Raw genomic sequence first — 24,017 nt, 5'->3', positions numbered from 1 at the left:
GGCTGAGCCTCAGCATATGAAACAGACTCATTACATTCATCACAGTAGGCTGAGCCTCATATGAAACAGACTCATTACATTCATCACAGTAGGCTGAGCCTCAGCATATGAAAGACTCATTACATTCATCACAGTAGGCTGAACCTCAGCATATGAAACAGACTCATTATATTCATCACAGTAGGCTGAGCCTCAGCATATGAAACAGACTCATTATATTCATCACAGTAGGATGAGCCTCAATGTTCTTGTAAGAGTTTAGTTCACTTTCAAGGGATGGTTCTGAGTTTGGCTGTGTTGTGAACTCAATCATATTTCTGCAGAAATTATTAAGATTCCTGTATTCAATAAAGTATTGTTGTAACTGCATCTACGGAGTCTATCTTTTCGACGCAGCCTGGCTGTTGGGTAAGACGCCATAGATGCAGCCTGGCTGTTGGGTAAGACGACATCGACGCAGCCTGGCTGTTGGGTAAGACGGCATCGATGCAGCCTGGCTGTTGGGTAAGACGCCATCGATGCAGCCTGGCTGTTGGGTAAGACGGCATCGATGCAGCCTGGCTGTTGGGTCAGACGGCATCGACGCAGCCTGGCTGTTTGGGATGGCACTTAATATGATGAACCCTCCATGGTTGGTGAACATGCAAATGGAGGGCGTGGATAGGGATGAGGGAGTGGATAGGGACGAGGGAGTTGATAGGGATGAGAGAGTAGGGACGAGGGAGGAGGGGCTAGTTTGATAACTTAGGCCCTCTGTCCTCAGTTCTGGAACTCTCCCTCACCATCAGACTAACAGTCTAGCTGAAAGGCTGTCTGGGTTCCTTGTTTTCATAAGCTATTACGCACTGGAATCTACTTTTGTGTTTTTTGATAACTTAGGCCCTCTGTCCTCAGTTCTGGAACTCTCCCTCACCATCAGACTAACAGTCTAGCTGAAAGGCTGTCTGGGTTCCTTGTTTTCATAAGCTATTACGCACTGGAATCTACTTTTGTGTTTTTTTCCCTCAACCTTTTCCTCTGACTTTGTCATTTTTAGTATATGGCTGGTACGTTTTTATGCACGGTGCACGTTACTTCGAGCGCCCTCTGCCGACAAAAGTAGAGATGATTCTCTGATCTTTTTTGCAAACACTACAACGGAAAGGATTCTGGGTAAATGACAACACAACACAGCCTTTTGGCTGCTGTTGTTGGTCCTGCTATGAAACGTCACTGTACCACACGAGCTAACCCCAACTGACTGACTGTAGTTGTCCAAAAACACAAACAGCTAAACACAACAAAAGGTACGTATCTGTTATTATTTGTCTGACTAAACGTTTACGCCGATGCAGTTACTGTATGACTTGTCGTTTTAGCAAACTAGCTAACGTAGCCTGGTGTTACCATAGTGATGTTACTGTTAGCTAGGACGCTGGTGTCTTAGTATTATAAGCTAACGTCATGACTTGTTCACATGTCTCCAATGGTCTTGTGGTGTTCCAGTGCCGTGGTAACTATCTTCACAAACAAACAGACACGTCTGCATCATCGTAGTTGTGGTTGTAATCACACTGCAATATACAGCTACCTGGCTGCCAGTGGCTAAAGCCTTCGGACATTGGATTCTGGAGCAACGTTAATCCAAGTGATTCAGATTTAATGTTCAGACGGTTTTGTTGATCTCTCTGAGGTCCAAATAGTTCTCAACACCCCCTGCTATTTTCTATAATATGGTCGTCTTGCTGTCGCTGTCTACAGTCCAGACTAGATGATCTGAAGACTTGTATTCTACCAGAAAGCCATGAGAACTACTGGGACCTCAATCGTCGCAGGAGAACAGTCATTTTAGACTGAGCAATGGCTCTATATCAGCTAATCTCAACTCAACTCAAAGTTTATTTATAGAGCACATTTAAAACAACCGCAGTTGACCAAAGTGTTGTACAGGTCAATAATAGGCTAACACAGGCAATGCAATGTGCCACAAAACATACCATGGTAATGATGGTATACGTATACAGCACAATACAAGAAATACAGTACAGAGATGCATGTTTAAAACCGGGTGCCCAGCTCAACCTGAGTTGAAAGCCAGGGTGAAGAAGTGGGTCTTCAGAGAAGACTTAACATTCTCCAGGGACTGGGCAGATCTAATGTGCAGGGCAGGCTATTCCAGAGCCTAGGGGCAGCTGCAGCAAAGGCTCGTTCGTCTCTGGTCTTCAGCCTGGTCCTAGGAACAACCAGCAGCAGCAGTCAGATGCTCGGGCAGGAGTATGAAAGTGCAGGAGTTCAGACAAATACTGAGGTGCCAGCCCATGTAGAGCTTTAAAAACAACAAAATCTTAAAATCAATTATATTCATCACATACATACCAGGGCATACAGTGAAATGCGGTTGGCCATGCCCGCTCGATTGTGCAATAAAACAATAGTAATAATAATAAAAAGAGAACTAGAATAGACATGGTAAATAGACATGTTAATAAATCGCTTAAAGGCACTGGATCCTATGTACATTCCTATACAATGTGCAGCTTCTTCTATGTCCCTATGCTATACTTGCTGTTACTAACTATAATATACAACAATCACAACAAGTTATTTTCTTAAAGTGTCCTTTTCTTGTGTGTTTAAAGTGACCTGTGGTGCGTTTGTGTGTGTCTGAGTACAGCATGTTGTGTTGTGTGTGTGTTCATGTGTGCGTTCATGTGTGCTTGTGGAGAGATCAGTGTTCATTGTTCTGATGGCCTGAGGGAAGAAGCTGAGCTGAAGACGATTTCGGTTGTACCCGTCAAAGTATTTGATCGTATGCACCTTTCGTCCACACGGAACTGCGTTCTGGGAGCCTGAATACGCTATTTTCTGAGAACAGGTCCCAGAGCGGACAAATCTGAAGACGCAATAAATCAATCAATCAACGCCACCCACTGGGTTTAACAAATCATGTTAAACCCAGATTTGGCTCAAATAAGGGACTAAACACGTTTCGCAATTATGCCACATCAATGTGGAACGCCCTACCCAAAGCTGTAAAGGAATGTGGATCACTACCCACTTTCAAAACCACTCTCAAGGGACACCTACGGGAGACTGCAATTCAAAACTGGCCCCTGTAAATGTCCTAACCCAACCCCCTCCAATGTACAGTCACTTACCTAGTATGGTTTTGTCAATAGTCCAATGTACAATTTTGCTTGTTTGTACAGTGTCTCCCCCCCCCCCCCAATGTACAGTTTTGCTTGTTTATACAGTGTTCCCCCCCCCCCCCCCCCAACCACCTCCAATGTAAATTACCCAGTATGGTTGTTGTCAATATCCCAATGTACCCAACCCCCCCCCCCACACAACCCCACCCAACCTCCTCCAATGTACAGTTTCGACGTCAAATGTATATACTCCCTTTTCTTGACTCCTTTTGTATCACAAACAGTACTGTATTTGCAAATCTGGTATGTCAATGTATAGATGTAGCAGTACTGACTATCTGTATGTCATGTATGTCATATATGTCCTGATGAATTGAAAATGGGGGACCCTGATGTAGGGCTGGGCGGTATGACCAAAAACGTTATCGCGATAAAATTATAAAATTATTTTCATATAATTCGATATCGATAATTATCGTCGATATAATGTCCGTCAAGTTTAATGAACTTCTTATGCTGCTGCGAATGTCTCAAGTCGAGTTGATGTCGTCATCAGTCTGCGCACGTTAGCCGACAAGCGGAGTATCTCATGACAATAAATATGACACTAAAATACTCTCTTCCGCCACAATATATTGAAACGAGGTCCACTGTATATCCCACACTACCATAAACGTGGCCTCAGAATTCAAAACACACACATACTCGGCACGTAAATATATAAAAACAGCGACGTGCAAGCTAGTTAACCTAGCCAGCCTGTTGGTTCTAAGCGGAGTATTCCATGACAATGTGCTAAATATGACACTAAAATACTCTCTTCCGCCACAATATATTGAAACGGCGTCCACTGTATATCCCACACTACCATAAACGTGGCCTCAGAATTCAAAACACACATACTCGGCACGTAAATATATAAAACAATGCCGTGGAAGCTAATTAGCCTAGCAAGCCTTGTTGAGTGAGTCCTACCTCCTTCCGGGTCTCGGCCATCTCCTTCACTGATTGGTTGTTAGCTGTTGTGCGTAAGTACGTCATCACGTAACGCTGGTTGTTGTTAGTGAGTGTGTTGAGCCGAGGCTGAACGGGAGATAGAACGGAGCCAAGCTTGGAAAATCGATATATCGAAACTTTGCGACCACGTTTCATGTTTATTTCGAGGAAATAATTTATCGCAATAGTTATCGTTATCGTTTTATCGCCCAGCCCTACCCTGATGTAAACAAGACGAAAGTCTTTCTCTGGTCTGCATCCCCTTAACAATTGTGTGTATTGAGCTGTACTGTATTGTACCCATTCTGCAATCTGTTAATAAAGTTTTCAATCAATCAATCAAACCCTTGCGTTCCCGTCTTTACAAGCCTATACGCATCTTTCCTGAACCGATGATGCAAAAGCCCACCTCTCCCTTAACGCTTTCAGTGCCCAGCAGGGGGCGCACGATTTAGTGCTTGAATGCCCAGCATCCACTTCAATGTTAGCGTTTTAAATTTTAAATTATGTTTAAATTGTGTCTAATCTGCCCGTCGCTTATCAATGACTCATTTTCCAGTCAACATTGTCGAAGCGGATTGTTTTTTTTATCGGTTCATTTCCGTTTTATAGCATCTTGAAAAGCCCTCGTTTTCAAGGAAAATAAAAATATTCCATAATAAACGGAATATTCTAGAATACACAAAAAACGTTCAAATTTTTCGGCCTATTTATGAATCGTTTTCAAATAAACGCTAGATAATCGATAGTATATGTGTACGTATGCACGCTATATAGGCAATCTCATATCTGCTCTGATATATTTCCTGATCGCTCGCACAGCCAAACAGCCATATCAAACATAGGGGAAAAGCTTATATCTCCGTGAAAACGGGTCTGATTATCCTAAGACTGGTAAAATAGATTCCTTACCTGAGATCAGATGGTATCCAAAAAGATTATTCCAATTCCTGATCGCCATTCCAAAAATCTATCCTTTTATTGATCCAGCGCTTAGTGATGCACCGATGTGAAAATTGTGGCCGATACCGATAACCGATATTAATATTGCTGTTCTGGCCGATACCGATATTTACCGATGTCGATATCTCTGTATAGAAAACAATTTTTTATGATAATCAAATAAAGAGCTATTTTCCAAAACGCATAATTTTTTTACTTTTGTAACTTATTTAAGGCCAAAACATGTAAAAAGAAAAAAAACATATATATTTTTTTAACACTATGATCGCCACGGACGAGTTTTCACGTCATTCCGAGCCATGCTCATTCTGCCGAAGACGCCGTAACTCGTCTTTGATGTCAATATTTCAAAAATCTGTCATCGAAATCATATTTCCTTTCCGGAGCCCTGAGACACACTGCTGATCTCCTCTCAACTCTCTAGCGGTTCAAGAGCGCCATCTGGTGGCCGATCGGCAGATCGCCAACCGGATATTAACCTTTGAACCGGTAGTGCTTATCCATATGTGGTCCGGCCACTCGCTATAGCTCCCGCGACTCCATCTTGAAACACTGGATAATAGATTGCTCGCCCTAACTCAATAAACAACGTTATTTGGACGTATATACTATTATACAACCTGGAAATGGATCGGGCATCCCATAATAGAAAAAAATCTGTTCCACGCTCATCTGCCAGCGGCGCGAGGAAGCCACGGTAAGATTCAGCGTTATTTTTAGGGATGCACCGAATGGGAAATTCTTGGCCGAAACCGATACCGAAAATAGAAAACAGTTGGCCGAAAACCGAAAGCCGAAAGGCCGAAAATGATTCATAGAATAGAATTTTTTTTACCAATGTTGTGGAACATTATGATTATGGAAAAATATATGATTATGGCAAAACTTAACTTAAATAATAAATAATCACTATTATGGGTCCATAAAACATTTATTCAGCACTTCTGAATGCATACAGTACATTAATTCCATCTTTTCTCTGGCTGCGCAGCGGACATCTGTGCTCTACTGAGCGCACCTTTCTAGTCCCCAGCTGAATGTGCTCGCTTGACTCGGCACAGTAGACGCGCGACAGACAGACAGCTGGGCTGTGTTAACATTACAATGTACAGTCGCGCGAAATAACGTTATGAATGCCCGAAATAACATAGCATTACAAAGTACAGTTGACAGCTGGGCTGTGTTAACGTTACAATGTACAGTCGCGCGAAATAACGTTATGAATGCCCGAAATAACATAGCATTACAAAGTACAGTTGACAGCTGGGCTGTGTTAACGTTACAATGTACAGTCGCGCGAAATAATGTTATGAATGCCCGAAATAACATAACGTCACAAAGTACAGGTCCAGCTCAGTATGATGTCATAATCAAACATTCTAGAACATTTGTGTATCTATTCAACAATTCTCTCACAGCTGAGTGTGGACGACAGCGGGGACGAGGGAGAGTAACTACATAATATAGGCAGAAACACAATCCCCCCCTCTCGCTCTGAATAATATGCATATTAGATCACTCAGTGATTAACCGCGGCATATAGTAAATAAGGATATAAAGCATGTTAAAGACGCATTTATTGGATGCGTTGCGCGCAGTTTACATAGAAACAGCGCTACTCCCGACAGCACGACATCATCACAACAACGCGTGAATAATATGCATATTAGATCACTCAGTGGTTGAAGGTTTTTATTTAGACACAAAACATATACAGATTTTACTCCATTTACACTTTTGTCAAGGATAGGAACGAAAAGGGCGCAGTGCATTATTTACATCGTTGTCCTTGGATGTCAAGGATGCTAGAAACAGACACATACAACTCATTACAAAATTAATCACAATTATTATATTTGCATAGTAATAATGGCACAACCCTAAATTTATACAAACAAAGCACATTTGTTGATACAATGTTCCTCTATGCCGAATGTCTGTGTGTTTCAAGAAGCACCCTTAGGGGAGGGGATTTGGGGGTTGGGAGGGAGGGAGGGCGGAGAGTGGGGTGTGGGGGTTGGTTAAGCTACAGTTGCCGCTTAAGGATATGGTAGTTGGCTTAGGATTTGGGCGAATGAGACAGTCGAGGGTCCTTCCCCTCCAGTTCGTGCACGTCGCCAGGCGTGCACGTGGTGGGGAGGTTTGGGTGAGGATCGGGGGGGGAGGGTGTTGCATCAGGTTACAATGATTCCTGAATAACATCAATTTAATCCAGATCAGTCTTCTTTGTCGCGGTCCTGCGCGACCCCCAACATGACTTGACCCCTTAATTGTTCGTCCGCTGCGTGTTGTGCGAGCCGCTTTGCAAGTTCTATGTGGGCGATTTCAAACCTGGCCACAACCTGATGGCAGCATATCCAAATCCAAATTGCGATCGCTCCCAAACCGAACATGAGGATGACTAGGATATACACATCCTCAACATCTTCTATCTCAATAGAATATAGGCATATTCATCGCCATTTATTCCAACTGTCAATTGCAAACCCCGCCTGGAATGTCCCGATCGGACACAGCGGTTCAGTCGCACTTTGTTTTCTTAAAGAGAAAATTCGATCAACTGCTGCAAATCCCCAGCTTATTAGTTGATCCATTGATTGAGTCGGGAGTCAGGTATATTGAAGAAAGTAAAAAGTCCACACCGTCAAGGAGGCAGTTGAAAGTAGAGATCCACACCGTTATTAACTGCAGTTTAGAATCCACACCGTTAGAGAGGCAGATAGTAGAGCTGGCGTACGGAGACGAAGACGGCTGCAGGGGGGAGGGTAGAGAGGGCCTTGGAGGGCTGGGAGGAGAGATAATAAATGCGACTGCTCTCTGGGAAGGTGGAGGAGGAATGAGGAATTAACCGCGGCATATAGCAAATAAGGATATAAAGCATGTTAAAGATGCATTTATTGTACGCATTGCGCGCAGTTTACATAGAAACAGCGCAACTCCCGACAGCGCGACATCATCACAACAACACGCGAGGTTGTTAGGTTGTTTCTGTTTCGGTGACATATTTTCGGTGAAAAAACTCTTTCGGCCGAAAGCCGAAAGGCCATTTTTTGCCATTTTTCGGCCGAAAACTTTCGGTGCCGAAATTTCGGTGCATCCCTAGTTATTTTCTAACGTTTTCTATACTAACTGATCTGATGAACATATGACCCACTCTGGATGAATCATCTAACGCTGCCCACGGAATTATAAACGATCCCCCGCCCATCCGGTCATCATCAGATGATGCGTAGAAACTTCTAGAAGTACGTGCAGTTGACATTTTTTATCTTGCACAGATTCCTACCAAACTGTATTTGATCATCAATATAATGCATTTGGGGCTATAAATCACGTTCTGAAGAAAGCTGCACAAAACAATAAAAACATACTTATACTTTAGACCATATTTTAGTATGAATATGTGAATGAAAAAGTTTAACGTTGCTACACCCTGAACAATACATATAGGACATTGAATGGGCCATAATAATGGCAATTTAGCAATAGAATTTAAAAAGTTATAGCCCTGCAAAGAAGGGGAACTTCTCCATAGACAAATAGAGCTGGCGAGGGATGGTAAATTATGAATTTAACCCATGGCGATTAAAGTGTTAATATCGGCCCTATCTTGATATCGGACCGATACCGATGTGTAAAAAAACTGCATATCGGCCGATATTATATTCGCGGCCGATATATCGTGCATCACTACCAGCGCTACATACTGTAAAGACATATTACACACTGTTCTGATGGTCCACAATAACTGGGATCATCTCCGGTTACATGCGTGAGAAGTAAAATGTGGATTCCGGAGTTTTTTTTTCTCATCCATTTTCATTGAGTCCATTCCAAAAGGGTGCATTACCATCTGGGAGACGATAGGGGGCGCTTTTTTCACATCTGAGCTCCTGATGAGGCTGGTTTCCCAACGGTAGACTCGGTTGATGAAATATGAATTCAGATCGCTAATAAAAAATATTTCACGCTAATTGTCGTGCTGGGCATTCAGGGGGAGGCCTGCTAACACGTGTTATGTCGTGGCTGGCATCCAAAGTGTTAATCCGCATGCGCAAACCCAGCCAACAAAAAATAAACATGATACATATATGTCTCATATGTCCTGGCTAGAAGTTTTATTAAACACCGGGAGGCTACTGTGATGAAATACACAATACGATACTAGCTAGAGATTAGCGCCACATAGCGGACCTTTTTCTGAAAACCCAAATAAGCTAGCTAAGTAGCCAAGCACATAGACTGTTCCATAGCATACGCCTTCAGTTGATCATGACAAATCCTCTCTTACCTTGACGATTAAAAAGCCTCCATAATTTAGTAAGTAGTATTCCCATGGCTGGTGTTGAGATTTTACGATGCCAGCTTGTGAGAATTCGTTTTAGCCAGCCAGCTAGCATTGATGCTATTCAATGCTATCAACAGGGGAGGAAATTAGGCCACTTTACTCGCCAATTGCGAGTATTTTTTACGTTTGGCGAGTAATTCATGAAGAGCACTCGCCAGTCTGGCGAGTACTAGTAATTACAAAACAAAACAAAAAAATCATTCTGCAATCTGCTGATTCGCTCACTGGCACAAACCGAACTCTGACTCCCCCCTTGATTCCTCCCATTTGCGCCACATAATAATCAGACCATAACCAATGAACATCATCGTTGTACAGATGCGCTCTAAGCTCCTCCAATGAACACTCGTTTTCTAGAAGATGCCGCCCATCTAGGGGAAGTGGACAGACCACTGCGTGCGGCCCTACAGACTCCTGTCACCGGCTTGACAACGTAGACAAACTTACAAAAACACATGAGTGGATGAAAATAATTGCATGTAGAGTCGTCGCTTTCGGATATCGGTGCGGTCTGACATGGGGGCGAACAACAGCACGCGACGCGTCTCCTTCGAGTCGGATGAGAATGACAAGTCAACCAGCATTAGCCGGCTAGCTACCTAGCATGTAACAAGCTACCATAACGCGCATTCAACATAGTGGACGACTATACTGAGCGGCTTTGCTTAAATGCAGGCGAGTGACATTTTATTATTACCGGGTTTCCCAGCATATCACCACTCGCCCATATGCCCTTCACAACGGTGATGTTGTCATATTTGGCATTCAGAACACACCTGCTGAACCCCTAGCGTTGTCGATTCGGTTCCAATGTATTGTCATCTTACAGCACAAGTACAGTACAACCAGAATACATTTGGCATACAACCAGAGTGCAAATGTAACAAGTCAAGTTCAAGTTGTTTTATTTAGCTATTACATTACAGTGAAATGCTTGGTTCTTTCACTGCCCAACCCAGTATTGATTGATTGATTGAAAACTTTATTAACAGATTGCAGAATGGGTACAATACAGTACAGCTCAATACACACAATTGTTAAGGGGATGCAGACCAGAGAAGGACTTTAGTCTTGTTTACATCAGGGTCCCCCATTTCAGTCCTGTTTGCTTAATGCCTTGTCCACTTCCTCCACACTCCAATATGTTATGATGAATTGAAAATGGGGGACCCTGATGTAAACAAGACGAAAGTCTTTCTCTGGTCTGCATCCCCTTAACAATTGTATGTATTGAACTGTACTGTATTGTACCCATTCTGCAATCTGTTAATAAACTTTTCAATCAATCAATCCCTTCAACCCTGCTCCTGTCAAACCTGCTCTTTCCATTCCCTCCATCATGTCCCCCCTTTCTGATGAATATTTCCTGCACTTAAGAGTCAGACACACATTCCTAGTAGTTGAGCTGTGATGAATGAAAACTTTATTTAACAGATTGCAGAATGGGTACAGTACAGTACGGCTCAATACATGCAATTGTTAAGGGGATGCAGACCAGAGAAAGACTTTCGTCTTGTTTACATCAGGGTCCCCCATTTTCAATTCATTTTCAATTCATCATTCAGTATAACCTAGACCAGCCCAACCCAGCATCTTTCACTGCCCAGTTCAGCCCAACCCAGTCCAGAATAGTTCCCTCTTTCATGTTAATATGTGATTTAATGATGTAATATTTTGAAGAGTAGAGACAGTGTGATTAATTTACTATGATTGAAAATCAATTTAGACGAAGACGTACAAAGAAGTAATTATCACAATTAGCGATTTTTTTTGTCTGGTAAAAAATCTATTTGGCTGGTAAAAAAAATCAGATACCCGCCAGTTGGCTGGTAAGCCAAAAAGTTAGTTTCCTCCCCTGGCTATCAACATTAGCTAACCAACTAAATACAATGACAGTGGTATCCTGAGGTAATGTTAAATACAGACAACTTTGTTTACCAACGATAGCTAGCAAGCTAACTAAATAGCTTTGTTTGTCTGGACTATCATACTAGCTAACATACCCAACTAACGTTAATGCCATTCAGAATGTATTAACATAGCTACAACTAGGGGTGGGACGATACATCGATCCAGATCGATATATCGATCTATTATCAATAATCAAATAGGATCGATGCAACGTAAAAATATCGATTCATATTGCGATACTCTTATTTTGAAAATCCTGCGAGTCATATCCGCCGGCGCCCAGTATTGTGAAACTCCGTGTAGCTCTGTACAGCAGAGCGTCTATTTTGCGACCCGATATAAGTCTGTGCAGTTTTTTCCCCGCAACGGGTCAAATGCATCTAACATGGTTTGCATCGTCGCCATTCCTTTATGCCCACGTCGCGTTAAATATCTAAATGAACGTCACGTTGGCTGCTTAAAGGCCAACTTGCAGGTTAAACCCTACTCTGCAATTATGGGTAGTTTACATCATTGGTATCTAATTCCATTGTTAATTTTTTTCCATTTGAAGCCAGAAATGCCACTCAGAAAGAGGTAAAAAGGTCCACGCACGAATAACATGCACAGAGCAAATCTAAAAGCTTATCAGACGCTAGCAGGGCCGCAACGTCACTTCAGGCAACTTATGCCTCATCCCCGTCCGGGTCGCCTAAATATTAAAGGCAACCAGCGGAGCGTAGCGGAGCTCCGTCGCGGCAGCATTATGTAGCAGTAATCCGCCCTTTTTTACTATCCAGAACTAGCTCAATTGGCAGCGCTGCCTTGCTGTGGATCCTACGGTCCGTTGCTGGCAAGTACGATTCCCTTAAATTTTTTATTTTTTATTTTTTTTAACGTGCTGTTTTCTTTCGCCGTTAAGTTTAGGCATGTTAACTTTAAGCATTGTTTCGGAGTTGGTTAAGGTTAGGCATTGTTTCGGAGTTGGTTATGGTTAGAAGGGTTAAGTTTAGGCGCTGTTAAGGAGCTGGTTAAGGTTAGAGTTTGTCTTAGAGAATGGCAATATTCTTTCGGAGTTTGATTGATTGATTGATTTTTATTGTGGAGTAGAAGACAGCATCCAAGGGATAAAAACATGAGAAAGTGCAAGCACTTATTTCCATCATGGTCCCTGATTTTGGACATGGACAGACATCATAAAACATAGAGCATCATAATAAAACATACTAAAACAGAGCATCATAATAAAAACATAGAGCATCATAATAAAACATAGAGCATCATAATAAAACATAGAGCATCATAATAAAACAAAGATCATCATAATAAAAAACAGAATAAAACATAATAGCAACCCCATACAAAAAAAGCACTTCCTACCCTCTCCTTCCTATGGCTATTCTATACTTCACTGGCTAGCCATTTCTTTGTGGCACGTCTAAAACTTCCCCCCTCTTCGATGTTTTTCAGGGCCACTGGAAGCTTGTTCCACTCCAGTGCTGCAGAATATAAAAATGTATTTGTGCCCATTAGGGAGTTAAATCTTGGCAGAATAAAATCTGTACTGCTCCTTCTAGTGGAGTATGAATGATTGTCACAGAATCGATTAAAATAATTAGATAGATATTTCGGACCTGTATTTTGAACTATCTTGTGTGTGAGACCTAATTTGATGTGAATGACCCTTTTATTGACCGGAAGCCAGTTTAGTTGCCTAAAGAAAGTTGGCCCTAGGTGAGTGCGTGGAGGTAGTTTAAGGACTACTCTAATTAATTTGTTTTGAGCTGTCTGAAGTTTATTTTTCAGGACCTGTGGAGCGCCACTGAACCAGGAGGTGGCAGCATAGTCAAAGTGACTCTGTACTAATGCGCCCGCTAGCATTTTAAGTGTTGCCTGGTCCAGTAGTTTCCCTTGTCTAGCTAGGAATTTCGTTTTCTGGCAGATTTTAGTGTGGGCTTTTTTAGCCATGGCCTCTCCTGTAAGATGTTTGTCCAGTATGCAGCCTAGATATACAACAGAATCCTTGTTTGTTATTTGCTTTTCACCTACTCTTACTTTCATTTCAATATCTTTACCAAGCCGTTTCTTTGATCCAAACAGGATGGCCTCTGTTTTTCCTAGATGAAGAGATAGTTTGTTATCTGACAGCCATGTCTGCACATTTGATAGCTCCTCACTAAGGGTCCTCTCCACTACTGCCAAGTCCTTATGGGAGACCAGAATGGCTGAGTCATCCGCATAAAGAAAAAGGTCTGATGAACAGGCATTCTTCATATCATTTATGTAAATGAGAAAGAAGAGCGGCCCCAGGACACTCCCTTGAGGCACCCCGCAGGTGATCGCCTTGGCTGAGGAGTAGGTCCCGTTTACATCTACCATCTGAGACCTGCCTGATAGATATGAGGTGACCCAGTTCAACGCTGACCAACTAAACCCAATCGCCTTCAATTTAAATAAAAGGACACTATGGTCAACCGTATCAAAGGCCTTTTGTAGGTCCAACATGATCATTCCACAGAATTTCTTTGCATCAATCTCCTTTCTGATGCAGTCAGTCAAATACACCAGACAAGTCTCAGTAGAATGAGATTGTCTAAAGCCTGACTGATGCTCAAATAGGATATTGTTACTCACTAAATATGTATTGATCTGTTCATGAATGATTTTTTCCATGACTTTTGATAGTATACTTAAAATGCTAATTGGTCTATAGTTACCCTTGTCTGACTTATTACCTTTCTTATAGAGTGGGATTACTCTAGCACTCTTTAGATCTGCTGGTACCTTCCCATGCTCAATGGAGAGATTGATTAGGTGGGTAATAGCAGGTGTGATGCTCTCTGCTGCGTCGTTAAGAAACCTAGCAGGCATCTGATCTAATCCTGTCACTTTACTGGAATTAAGTTGATTTAGCCTCTTGAGGACTGCACTCTCTGTCACTTTACTAAAAGAAAAGGAGTCCTCTTGCAGCTCTAGTTGTGAGTAATACTCATTAACCTGTGCTTCTCCAAAACGCCCTGAATGCTGTGGGAGATCTTTTACCAGATTACTTGCCACTGATGTAAAGTACGTGTTCAGCCCCTCCGCCACCTCTTTTTTGTCTGAGGTCAATTTACCCTCGTGGTTCAAACTAAGGCTGCTAGGTTTGGTTTTTAGCCTTTTGCTGTAGCCTAGATCCTTTAATGATTTCCACAATTTACTGGGGTTGTTCCTGTATTCGACTATCTTTTCAGAAAAGTGGGATTTTTTGGCTGTCATAATCTCCCTGTTCGCTTCACTTCTTAGTTTCTTAAACTCTTTGTAGTCTGAATTATCCCTTGATTTCTTAAATTTTGAAAAACTTAGATTTCTTAAATGTATCAGTTTTAAAATGTCATCAGTAACCCAGGGCTCTGTTCTACGCTTGATCCTTACCACTTTGCTTGGTGCTAGTTTCTCCACTACATTTAGAAAAATAGATTTAAAACATATCCAGGCGTTATCAATATTATTACATTTCAGTACAGTTGCCCAATCTACATTATTAAAACACTCGATGAGAGCAGCTTTGCTGTAGTTTTTCAGAGACCTAATTTTCACTGTATTGTGACACTTAAATATATTTCTCTGTATCTTCCTAGTCACAAAGATCATGGAATGGTCACTGATAGTATATTCTAATACTCCACTTTTGCTTATCCTGGTCCTATCCGATACAAAACCAGATCAATAATGGTTTGGGAGGTGTGTGTAACACGAGTAGGTTCCTTAATCATCTGATGAAGATCAAACAATCTACAAAAGGTATCACAAGCTTTGAAAATAGTAGAGTCCTTCTTGAGAAAGTCAGTGTTTAAATCCCCAAGGACAATAATCTCTGCTGTGGTAAAGTCATCACAATTAGAGCAGGTCTCTCCCAATAAATCATAAAAATCACTCTGATTTGGGGGACGATAGCACACCCCAACGAGGATTGGTTTGCTTTTGGGGAGAGAAATAGCCAACCAGACTGCCTCTATTTGATCATTATTTAAATCATCTCTAACATTAAAATCAATATCTGACCTCACAAAAATACAGACACCACCGCCATTTCTATTTCTATCTTTCCTTATCACCGTGAAATTCTCTATTTCAATTTCAGCATCTGGTACAGAATCATCTAGCCATGTTTCACTACAGCAGATTATTGAAAGATTATTCTTACTAGCAAGCAGTCGAAGTTCGTGGAGTTTGGGGAGGAGACTCCTAGTGTTTACGTGTATCAGGTGTAATCCTCTGGAATCAAAGACAGAATCCAGATTACCTGCGTCCTTTATAGTTCCATTTTCAATGGTACAGATTGATGATCCCGCTGTAATTTCACCATCACGGAGAGGTGATCGATGTGGATCCTCCCGACTATCCCGGCCCCGTCTTTCTTCACTGCCCGCGTCAGGTAACGATTTAACGGTGGCTCCAGCTTCCTCAATCCTCTCGAAGTTGCCTCTCCACCCGATGTCGTTCCCTGCTTCACCGTCTCCTTCTCCCGATGCTCCGCACTCGGATCGCCCGGCGTCATCTCCTAAGGCCCTCGGAACAGCTCCCAGGCAGAGAAGTGCAGACGGATCAGTGAAGATGTCACAGGTAACGCCCGCAGATTCCCCGAACCCCGAGCTTACCTGAGGGGAGGTGTAGTCGCTCCTCGGCAGATCCGTTAAATTGATTCCTTCCCCATTTGAATTTGAATTCCCCGGGCCAGGACACTGATGAATATCCCCGGACAATAGCAGGCAAATTGCTATAATAAGCCTCCCAGCGTTTACGTTCCGCTTGTTTGATTTTAATTTGACGCAGAGTTGCCCCAGGTGACAAACAAATGAAGTCAACACCGCCGATTTACCGAAGCCAAAATGTTTGGCGTTCATTCCGTTCGAAGGAGTATCATCAATTTGTGATTTACATTCCTTTAAGAATCTGCAATTAAAATCATGAGGGGTATAGCCAAGAAACCCCGCAATGTTTAAGAACAAGATAAAAGTTAGGAGAGCTGCTGTTGCTCCAGCCACACCCGATGCCATAGCTGTCATGCCATGGACTGTTGGTTATGGTTAAGGTTAAGGTTAGGCATTCTTTCGGAGTTGGTTAAGGTTAAGGTTAGGCATTGTTTCGGAGTTGGTTATGGTTAGAAGGGTTAAGTTTAGGCGCTGTTAAGGAGCTGGTTAAGGTTAGAGTTTGTCTTAGAGAATGGCAATAGACAGCCTATTTCCGCGCTGCAGCGCGAGGCAATAGACAGCCTATTTCCGCGCTGCAGCTCTCGCGCTGCCGCGGTCACATGGGCGTAGTGGCCAATCAGAGAAACGCTAAACACAAGTTGGTTGCCGAAAATATTCACGCGTCCGGGTACTACTGGCTATATGGCTCTGGCTAACGTTACCCCGTTAACATTAGCATTATGTCTACTGTCGTGAACCATTTAAAATCGGGCATGTAAAAGAGTTTGGGCAACGAGTAAAATGTGCAGGTCCTCTTCTCAGACCTGTGGGGCAAAGCACTGCACGCATCATGCCGGCTAGCAAGCTACACGTTGCGGCATGTTGATACGATAGCAGCCCCTCGGATAGCACTCGGTGCATCAGTCACGAAAGGGGCTACCACGATAGCTATTAGCTAACGTTAACGTTACAAGCTCAAACACCTTATAACCAGTGGCGAATCCTCATGGAAGCCAACAGAAGCCAGGCCTCCCTATAAAAATATGAATTAATATCAAATATGGAAAAAGAAGAAAATAATTTTTTTTATATAGTTTACAATAATAATAAAACATAATTATTTTTCATCTGTTATAATTTTTTTTTTTTTTAATGTAAGTAAGTAAAGTAAGTAAACTTTATTTGTATAGCACCTTTCTCAGATAAAATCACAAAGTGCTTCACAGAAGTAAAACATAGCAACATAGAGATGAACGCACTACACATAAAACAATTCTGACACATCGTAAGCATAGGCATAGTTACAATTAAATAACTAAATATGAGTGCAACTAAAAACAAAACAACAATTATAAATAAATAAACAACGTATACAACCAGGAATTATTTAAAAGCCTGTCTGAATAAAAACGTTTTCAACTGTTCCTTAAAGGTGGATAGGGAGTCAAGTGAACGCATAGAAAGGGGGAGGGTGTTCCAAAGGGTAGGGGCCATAAATTGGAAGGACCGGTCACCTTTTGTTATTAACCGGGTCCGTGGGACAACCAGGAGATTTTGGTGGGAGGACCTAAGTGCACGACTGGGGGAGTAGGGGCGCAGTAAATAAAAAATGTACACAGGGGATCTACCTTGGAGGGCTTTAAAAGTTAAAACAAGAATTTTAAAATGGACACGATAATTAATGGGGAGCCAATGTAGAGTGGATAAAATAGGGGTGATGTGGGCACGCCTACTTGTCCCAGTTAAAAGCCTTGCCGCTGCGTTTTGAATGATTTGCAAGCGGTTTAGCACAGATTTATCCAGACAGGTAAAAATTGAATTGCAATAGTCCAGGCGTGATGAAATAAAAGCATGGATGATCATTTCCATTTCAGCTCTAGAAACAACAAATCTTAATTTGGCAATGTTTCTGAGCTGATAAAAACATGACCGTGTGAGCTGGTTGACATGGCTGTTAAAAGACAGAGAGTCATCAAAAATTACACCTAAGTTCCTCACATGAGGTTTGACACACTGACCCAAGGGTCCAATAGAATTTTTTATAATGGGGATGATGTGGTCGGGAGCAATAATGAGGGCTTCTGTCTTACTTGCATTAAGCTGAAGGAAATTATCAGCCATCCAGCTCTTGATGGCATCGATGCATTCATTAATAATGCAAAAACGATTACACTCACTGGGCTTAAAAGAACAATACAATTGGATGTCATCCGCATAAAATTGATAAAATATTCCATTAAAACGTTTAATAATAAAATGTCTCCCTCTTCTCCTTCTCACTCTAACACACTGTCAGACTCACTGCAGCAGAGGACACTGGAGAGGAGGCAGGGGGGAGGTGTCTTTCTCCAGCCTCCCCATGTATGTGGACTCCAAAACCAATACTAGCCAATCAGACTCGAGCTGACTAAAGCCCTGCCCACACCTTAAAACGGGCCTGTCAGCAGACTACGTAGTCTGGCCTCCCCTCTGCACATTTGAAAATTGTATTAACCCGTGACTGCTCCCACGGGCCGAATATTGCCCCGATCCTCGGGTACCTCTCGGCGTTGGGAAGCTTTTCCTAAATCACTTCCATCATCGAAAACGAGGGGAAAAGGTCGGCTCGCGACCCTGAAAATGTTGCGCTGTATTAAGTGAGCCTATTATGGGCTCCACGCGAGCTTTCTATCGTGGGAACATCTGGGCGTCCCGCAACTTTTACTCATTCACATGTAGCCCCGAAAATGCTTAGAAAAGGAAAGCCGAAAGCGTGGAATAAACTCGCCGAAACGGAAAAGTGTCCCACGGGCGCGCCGTGATTCCGATCCGCGTGAAAATATTCACGGCCATAGAGGAGACCGTGGGACACCTTTTTGCAACCGAATATGTGTCTCTAATCTGCTCCGACGCGGCGCGCAAAATCGTGCAAGGAAAATTCGGACCAAAAATGAACCAATTCTCCAGCAGTATTAACACTTTCAGTGCCACTCACGAGATATCTCGGGTTTTTAATAGTGACGTGGAATGCCACTCGCGAGATTTCTCTGATTTTATTTTATTTTTTTTTTTTGCGATCTGAAATCATATTGCATCACCCGAGCCTACCCGAGTATACCCGAGCGGCGCCGGCGATCATTGTGGAAAAAAGCGCCCCCTGTCGTCTCCCAGATGACATAAGGGATTTTGGAATGGACTCAATGAAAATGGATGGGGAAAAAAATCCGGTACTCGACATTTTCCAGTCCACTGATGCGGCCAGAGTACCAGCGTTCATTCAGGGGGCTCTGAGACCAGCGGAATCATGTACTGCACTGTACACACGTTGGATCAATACACTTATCGATTTTTTCGAATGGTGATCAGGAATTGGAATATACCAGTTGGATACCATCTGATGTCAGGTAAGGAATCTATGTTATCAGTGTTAGGATAATCAGACTAATTTTGATGAAGATATAGGCTGTTTTGTGAAATGGGTTCTTTCGGTTTCAATGTAAAAGTCGAAGAGGAAATGAAAACGGCGATTATCCGTGCGCGGCCCGAATGTGCTTGCGTGCGCGTATAATATTGATCATCTAGCGTTGATTTGAAAACGATTCATAAATAGGCAGACAAATAACAACGTTCTGGAATATTACAGTAAAAGACGATTTTCACAGAATGGTCCAGAATGAACTGTTTTTTATCTCAAAACGAGTGCTTTTCTAAATGCTCTGAAACGGAAATGAAGTGATAAAAAACCAATCTGCCTTGACAGCACTGACTGGAAAATAGTCTTTGATAATGCGACGGGCAGATTAGACACATAGCCATAATTTAAAACATAGATTAGGCGATATTAACGTTAACATTGGAGCGGACCATGGCATTCAGGGGGTAAAAAGGAAAACCCGGAGTGGCACTCAAAGTGTTACCCTGATGTAAACAAGACAAACGTCTTTCTCTGGTCCGTACTGTATTGTACCCATTCTGCAATCTGTTAAATAAATAAAAAGAAAGTTTGACTGGCCGCCGAGCCATACTGTAGTGTACATGGTGACTGCTTGACTAAAAAAAAAAAAAAAATTGGCATCCCCTGTTATTTTACCCACGCGACGCCACTGCTTATAACTACTACTATTGTCGTGTCCATAAGTTCCCTAGCAGAAGACTTGTGAGGACAAAGGTATACAAAGAGGAGAGAACCATTTTAAATCGGGCATTCATGCCGGCTAGCAAGCTACACGTCACGGCATGTTGATACGATAGTAGCCCCCTAGTAGCCCCACTCGGTGCATCACAGTCACGAAATGGGCTACCACGATAGCTATTAGCTAACTAGCGTTAACGTTACAAGCTCAAACACCTTATAACTACTACTATTGTCGTGTACATAAGTTCCCTGGCAGAATACTTGTGAGGACAAAGGTATACAAAGAGGAGAGAACCATTTTAAATCGGGTGATGTTAGGAGTTTCGAGAATGCTGGCTACCAAGCTAGCTAACTTAGCTACTAACGTTATAAACACAATATGTACAACGACACAATGATTTACATTATTACAAATATGGTAACGTGGTTGTGGCTTTTACAAATAGTGGTTAGCTTTAGAGATGAATGGCTATGATCACGGAGCAATAGTGTTAGGTGAAACAGAGACTAGCTCCTCGGCTAGTAGTAACAAGAAGGCTCTGCTTCCTGCCACTACCTGCTGTGACTCTCAGAGCCCCTCGCTGCCCTGCACCTGATGTGACGTCATCATTAAGATGACACACGCACGTTATGAACCATGGATTAAAATATGCATGTGCGTGGAGGTGGAGGTTGTGGTTTGGTTGACAACATTTTTGATAAAAACGCTAAAACTGGGTCAATTTAAAAAAAAAAATCCCCTCTTCATGAAAGTCACCGTTGCCCTAGTCACATTGTTTATTGAACAAAAATACAACCTGCAAATTGGCCTTTAAGCTAACTAAGCTAAGCAGCTAACCGAGAGAGGAGAGGGGAAGGAGGAGGGGCGGGGGCAGTCTACCTTTCTGTGTGTGGGGACTGGGGGAGGGGCATTCTGTGTGTGTGTGTGTTACTGAGGATGGACAGATAATGTTGATATTTAAACATGAATACATAATGAATGTATTCATGATCATCATGCAACATAAAACAATTGTAGGAAGTTTGGGAGAGGAAGGGGTTTTAGCTTGCGTGTTGTGAGTTCCAAAACATTTTACTTAAAGTTTAAAGCTCAATATATAAAAAGTTAACAGGAGGTCTATTTGTATTAAAAACAATAGATTGTTTTTCATTTAAATGTCTGGAAGAGCTCAAAAATAAAAACATCAATTGATATTTCCGTAGCCTTTTTTTAGTTTATCTAAATGTGACTGATTGTGTTAAATGGGCATTGGGCACATAATATCGCCTCATATCGATCGCAGGCACCTGAATCTAATCGTATCGTATCGTGGCAGACTTTGTGATATCGGCAAATATCGTATCGTTGTCCAAAGAATCGATATCGTATCGTATCGTGATTAAACTGGTGATTCCCACCCCTAGCTACAACACACAGTAACGTTAATACAATTACATGCATCATTCATTGTTTACAATGAACGGGTGGGGCTAGTCGAAAGGACTTGACACAGGGACAAGTTAAACATCAATCAATTAATATAATACAACAGGTAGTTCGAGCCGCACCACAGGGCTTTTATATTATATACGGCTTTGACGCGCTCTCTCCTGCCGATTTAAAATCAGCAGCTCTTCCTCCTCATCATCGATTGCCTGTAGCTGCATTTGCACAATGGCGTCCATCCCTGCTGCTAGCTAACGTTAAAACTAACCTAAAGTTAGTTGTTCACCAACAATCTCAACATTTGTATTAGCATTAACTCAAAAACACAGAACCAGACGACACAAGTCGCTAGCGATAGCAGCAATAATACTTCCGGTCGGGGGGTTTCAAAATAAAAGAGCGACGTCTAAAACACCGGAAAGGCATTTATTTTGTACATTTGTGGCAGCGTTACAGCATTTCAGTGTTTTCGCTTAGACGCACAATCGCACATATCTCTTGAAACTATTTTGTGTTTATGGAAAACTTTTTTGAAATAAACGAAAAAGATCGGATCCGTCTTTGTCTGGACAAGGCCTTAGTCTCTCTGTTCTTGTTGCGTGTATACGGAGTCGGAGGCGCTTGCCTGACAGCAGCAGCTTGAACAGGCTGTTATTGGGGTGGTGAGGGTCCTTCATTATTCTACAGGCTCTGGATTTGCACCTCCTATTGTATAAATCCTGCAGGGGTGGTAGTGCAATACACGTAGTCCATTCTGCTGAGCGCACCACTCTGTAGGGCCTTCCTATCCTGGGCTGTGCTGTTTCCAAACCAGGCAGTGATGTTCCCAGTCAGAATGCTCTCTAACAGCCCCGGAATAGAAGGAGTGGAGTATCTTCCCTGATACTCTGAACTTCCTTAATTCGTTCAGGTGGTAGAGGCGCTGTTTCGCCTTTTTTCTTTTTTTACCACAGTGGCTATGTGAGTTGACCATGTCAGGTCCTCTGTGATGTGGACTCCCAGGTACTTAATGTCACCTTCGCTTACCAGTGAGGAGACAGGCTGCTGCATTCTGCACAAGTTGCAGGCGATGCAACAGTGACTGGTCGATTGCAACATACAGTGAGTTGCAATAATCCAGCCGTGTGTTAATAAAAGCGTGGACTACTCTCTCTAAATCACTGGGGGAGATAAGCCCTTTACATTGGCTAGGAGCCTTAATTGAAATAATAATATTCTTTTTTTTACAACAGAGCTAACCTGTTTGTCAAATTTAAAGACACTGTCAAAAGTCACACCAAGGTTTTTGACAGAAGAGCAGATGTTTGGCGTTAAGGGCCCCAGAAATCCAGCAGGATAATCTGATGGGTCACGTCTAAACATAATGATCTCCGTCTAGTTTCCATTGAGATTCAATAAGTTATCCATCCAGGATTTGACATAATTGAATCACTGTTTTGACCCCGTAGTCAGATAGTGATCCGTTTCCCTACAGCTGGTGAACGTGACTCTTGTATCGATACCCCAGCCATTGTGGTCGAAGATCAGGTTTAATTTCGAGTTCCTTTTCTACAGAGAGATTACCTAGTTATTTCTCTGTTTCAGAGTTATCGGATCAGCAATTCCCTGTGTACACCTTCTGTATTTGCCAGTGTAGCTCAATGGGTAGAGCAATGCACTAACACTGCCAGGGCCAGGGGTATGCGAGATAGACAGACATACTAACACACAACCAAAAATACAATCTCCCAATGGCATATGTGCCCCTGGCAGAGATAATCAACCATGAAATGGCACATGTTACATTCAATGGTATATATGTAAGGGATAATGTATAGCTACGAGGTCATTGTCGCAAAATAATTGACCGACACAGAGTTTAGAATACCGAGGTGCCTCGCCGAGGTGTTTTAAATGTAGTGAAGGTAAATTATTTTGCGACAATGACAGAGTATAGCTATACATTATCCCGCTTATTACATGGCTAATTTACTAACAATATACCTAATTCATTTTACACCATCGACAAGACGAGATCAAATGCAGACGCAGTTGTTCTGTGGCTCCGTCCGCTGTCAGCCCAAATAAAGTTATTATTATCGCCGGCAGGTGTGTGGACTGATTGCACTGCTGCAGTGTGTGTCAGTGGGCTTGATTGCGAACAGCTGCGAACAGCGGCCATTATTGCTCCGCAGAGGTCCGTTATCGAGTAATAACGGACCTCTGACGAGCGCTATTGACCAATCACAATCAAGCATTTCGGCGAATGTTAAAACGCCATGTAATAACTCTGATTAACAACAGCAGCTCCCAATGTGTCCAGTAATTCTATAGGCAGCCAGTTAAGCTGTTGTGACAGCCAGGCTTATGTATGGCCTCCAACAGAAGGGATCTGTATAATTAGAGAAGGTATTGGACCTTTAACAGAACCTTTCTGTGTCCTAGTACACCAAATGATCTGTATCATTGGAGAAGGAATTGGACCTTTAACAGAACCTTT

The 24,017-nt window shown here is 42.4% G+C and overlaps 1 protein-coding gene across 2 annotated transcripts in view; it reads left to right on the top strand.

The window, feature by feature from the left end:
* Window positions 1-1,170: 1,170 nt before the first annotated feature.
* lnpk (lunapark, ER junction formation factor) overlaps window positions 1,171-24,017 on the top strand; it is a 48,301-nt gene continuing 25,454 nt past the window's right edge. For both annotated transcript variants that reach the window (XM_084321505.1, XM_084321504.1), the window contains exon 1: window positions 1,171-1,286. The gene's annotated coding sequence lies outside the window, so the exon portion shown is untranslated. The remainder of the gene's footprint in view (window positions 1,287-24,017) is intronic.

This window comes from Notolepis coatsorum (genome assembly GCF_963971535.1).
Source record: "Notolepis coatsorum genome assembly, chromosome: 9".
Lineage (NCBI taxonomy): Eukaryota > Metazoa > Chordata > Actinopteri > Aulopiformes > Paralepididae > Notolepis > Notolepis coatsorum.
The sequence above is the reverse complement of the archived record's forward strand: the minus strand, read 5'-3'. Positions and strand labels throughout refer to the sequence as shown.